Source organism: Lolium rigidum, chromosome 7 (genome assembly GCF_022539505.1).
Source record: "Lolium rigidum isolate FL_2022 chromosome 7, APGP_CSIRO_Lrig_0.1, whole genome shotgun sequence".
NCBI lineage: Eukaryota > Viridiplantae > Streptophyta > Magnoliopsida > Poales > Poaceae > Lolium > Lolium rigidum.
In genome coordinates, this window is record NC_061514.1 from 315,899,067 (window position 1) to 315,903,702 (window position 4,636).

The following is a 4,636-nucleotide window of genomic DNA, read 5'->3' on the forward strand; positions in this document are numbered from 1 at the left end:
CTAGACTTCTTCTCTTGAATGGACGGCCTTTAGGTAGGGTGGTCCTGCTTCTTCTTGTTGTGTATGGTTCTTCATCATCGTCGTCGTCATCTTCCATCTTCGGATCGCCGTACTTGGTCAAAGTCTAGCTCGTTGGCGGCTCCATCCATTCCGATGATGCTCCTTTTGCCTCTCCTCACGACAACACGGCCGGGCTTTTGCGGGTCGGTAATGAAGAAGCATTGGTCCACTTGGGAAGCTAGTACCCATGGCTCATATTTCGCGGTGACCTTTGCGCCCGCTGTCTTGGATTTGGCTTCGGGTATAACCATGGTGGTGAAATGTCGGTCTTCTTTTACGACGTTCTTGGCCCACCTGACACGAAACATCGGCACATTCTCTCCAGCGTAACTCAGCTCCCAGATCTCCTCGATCTTTCCGTAGTATCTCTGCTTGATGTCACCGGTGTAGGACTCCATCGTTACCCCGGAGTTCTGATAATCGCTCTTCATGTCCTTTTCCTCGGTGTAGAATGTGTAGCCGTTGATATCGTACGCCCGAAATGTCATCAGGTTGTGTTCGGCGCCTCGTGATAAGGCGAAGATGAGTTTTTCTTCCGCGAAGAATCCTCGTCTATAGGGTACGTCAGCATCTTGTCCTTGAACCACCGTGTGAAGGTTGAGTTGTGCTCTTTGATTATATCTCCGTCCGTCCTCCGTTGGCCCCGATCATTGTACGTCGTGGCGATGAAGGTTTTGTGCTCTACCACCCAAGGATCGACCACGTCTATGTGTTGTAGCGCGACTAGGTTTGCTCTTTCAAAGTCGGCGATTCGACCCTTGAAGTCGACATGCATTTCGCGGCTACCCTCGCGGTGACCCCATCCAGCGAGCTTCCCGAGGTGCCTGTTTACGGGCAGACCGACGGGATTCTCGATTTCTAGATAACTCGTGCAGAAGGAGATGCACTCTTCGGTCAGAAAGCCCTTGGCTATGCTTCCGTCTGGACGTGCCCTGTTGCGAACGTACCCTTTGATGACACCATTCATCCTTTCGAACGGCATCATGCTGTGCAGGAACATCGGCCCCAGTTGGATGATATCCTCCACGATATGTACCAGCAGATGCACCATAACGTCGAAGAATGCGGGCGGGAAGTACATCTAAAGCTCGCACAGTATCACCACGATCTCTTCCTGTAGCCTTCTAAGTTGCCTCACGCCAACAGACTTCCGAGAGATGACGTCGAAAAAGTTGCATAGGCCAAAAAGCGTTTCACGGACGTGCGCATCCATGATCCCACGGATTGCAACCGGAAGTATCTGCGTCATCGGCACGTGACGGTCGTGAGACTTCATCCCGCTGAACCTCTCGCTTCGCTTTGTCTAGGTACCTGCTTATCTTCCCCGCGTAACCGTAAGGAAGTTTTACTCCTAGGAGACAGTCGAAAACTGCTCGATCTCCTTCTGACTTAGAGTGAAGCACGCGGGGGGCAGTAATATTCGATCTTTTTGGCCTTTTTGCCCTTGCGAAGACTTTGCGTGTCCTCCGCCTCATCATCGTCATCGTCATCATCATCATCATCATCATCATAATTAGGGCGTCCCGCGTGAAGCTCCTCCCTGATCCCAATTGATTGCAAGTCGTACCTTGCTTTCGGCCCATCTTTGGTCTTCTCTGGCATGTTGAGGAGGGTACTAAGCAGACTCTCGCACACGTTCTTCGTGATGTGCATGACATCAAGGCTGTGAGGCACACGGAGGATCTTCCAGATACGGCAAGTCCCGTAAAACAGACCTCGTCTTCCATACCTTAAGCAGCGGCTCCGGCGCCTTTCGCTTCTTTCCCGGCGGTGGGCACTCTTTCCAATTTTTCAATAGCTCGTCTATTTGCTCGCCGCTTCTCGTACGTGGCCGTCTTCGTGGTTCGTCTTGACCATCGAACAGATCCTTGCGTTTCCTCCATGGGTCGTCCTCGCGAAGCCACCTTCGATGTCCCATGAACACCGTTTTCGAGGACCCGAGGATCTCTATCTAGCCGGCGGTACGTTGTGTCGTCCATGCACCCGACGCATGCATTGAATCCATGGACCACCTGCCCCGCGACATATCCGTAACCGAGAAAGTCGTGCACCGTCGTGAGCAACGCGGCTCTCATAGGGAAATATTCTTCTCGCGGCGGCGTCCCACGTGTTGGCAGGCGCGTCCCATAGCGTGGCTAGCTCCTCTTTCGTAAGCCCCATATACGGATTGATGTCGTTCCCTGGTTGTTTCGGCCCTTCAATTAGCATACTCATTTGAATGTACTTCCTCTTCATGCACAACCGGGGGGGAGGTTGTACATCCACACAAACACGGGCCAGGTGCTATGCGTGCTGCTCGGCTGCCAAACGGATTGACTCCAACGGTGCTCGCGCCCAGCCTTATGTTCCTAGGATCGTCCCGAAATTCCGGGTACTCGAGGTTCAACGCATTCCACTCGGCTAGCATCCGAAGGGTGTCTCAACATCCTGTCCTTTTCTTTTTCTTCGGATCATCCGCGTCATCTTCTCCCTTCCTCATCTCCGCGTGCTAGCGCATTAACTTTGCTTGCTTAGGATCCGCGAAATACCGCTGCGACGAGGAGTGATCGGAAAGTACCACACCACCTTCCGAGGAGCTTTCTTCCCCTTCTTGTACCGACCGACGCCGCACACCGGACATATGGTACACTCCGCGTGCTCGTTCCGATAAATGATGCAATCGTTCAAGCACACATGGTATTTCACATGCGGTAAATCCAGAGGACACACGATTTTCTTGGCCTCCTCGATACTAGTCGGACACGTGTTACCTTTGGGAAGACGTTCCTGCCGTGAATAACATGTTGTCGTTGAAGGATGTGTCCGTCATTCTGTGCTTTACCTTCATCTCCAGAGCCATGAGCGTTACTTTCAGGCGGGTATCCTCCGGCCTGCATCCTTCATACAATGGAGTAACCGCGTCTACCTCCGGTTGATCCATCTTGGCTTTCTCTCGGCGGCAGCTCTTACGTTACTCGTCCGCTTGAGAAGCAGGCTCTTGAAGATAAGGGTCCCGCACCCAGTCCATCGACGATGGTCCATCGTCTTCATCTTCATGATCGTCATGATGACCTCCATCTTGATCTTCCTCATCATCGGGTCCAGGATCTCCTACATTGTGATCATGATCATCTCCGGATCTTCTACATCCCGATCATGTCCGAGATCTTCTACATCCCGATCACCTCCTTCCTTATTTTTTGTTGAAATCCCATGGACAAATTCATAATCATCTTCGTCGCCTTCCCACCGATAGCCATCCATGAAACCACGCATGAGAAGGTGGTCCCGCACCATATCGGCTTTAGGGTCCATAAGGCTCGTCGCCTTGCATCTTCGACACGGACATCTTATCTCCTTTTGGTTATTTCTAATCATCTCGTACTGTCGCGGCTTTCAAAACCTAGCCACAACGCCTTCACTCATCATGCGGACCATGGTCGCCTGCGGGTATAGAGAAAATGGATATCTTAGCATACCAAAAGAAAATTTTGGCATGACCTTCCCTAAAAATAGGACATATGTATATGCGTAGTATGCCCAACATTCGCCGAAACGGAAATGAATCAACGTTTCGGCAAAATATTGGCATCTCCATCGCATTTCAAATCCCTGCAAACAAAAACACATGCAACACATGTGTGGAGGCTTCGCATATACAACACATGTGGATCCGGAGGCTTCGCATACAACACACATATGCACGTGACGCTTTTCGCGCATGCGCACAACACACATGATCATCGAGCTTCGCACATAACATATGTGCACACACACGTGTACGTGACGTGTGTGCAAGACGATCATATCGGAACCGGTCACACACAAAGCATAAAACCAACAAAGTTACCGATACGGCGAGACCTATAGTGTTGGATGAGGTAAAAAGTTGAGATTGAGTAGGGTATTGAGCTAAGAAAGCTTCACCATTACTTACCTATGAAGAAAATTAAGTTTACCAACTTAATTTTGGTGAATGAAGAGGTGAAAATGAGGTGGGAAGGAGGGGCAACACGACCAGATCCAGATTTGGTGGGAGAGTGTTTGGGGAAAGTGGGTGGCACATGTGAGTGGAGGGGTTAAAAGCGGAAATGGTCCCGAGTTAGCGAGTGGCGCACCACCTATCCGTGCGCCACTCGCTAGGGTGAGATATCAATGGCGCACCGCTATGTGATGCGCCACCTGCTCACCCGGTACCTGCACCACGCGCCCCTGCCCAACTTAGCGATGGCGCACCCTGTTGGTGGTGCGCCATAGCTACTAGTGGCGCACCACGGAAGTGCGCCATTGCTAAGGACCTCATCTCTAAAGGTGCCCTGGTCACCTCCTAGAAGTGGGGCACCACGACGTCGTGCGCCATAGGTAAACGAAGTAGCAGTGGCGCACCACTCCGACGTGCGCCACTATTAGGTTGGGGTAGGAGCTGACCTCCTGCCAGTATTTAGCAATGGCGCACCACAAACAAGGTGCGCCACTACTACATTTGTAACAGTGGCCCACCATTTTTTGGTGCGCCACTGCTAAGTAGTAGTGGTGCACGGCCACCATGGTGTGCCACTGATGTCAATCTTACGGCTAGGCCTTTTCCTAGTAGTGT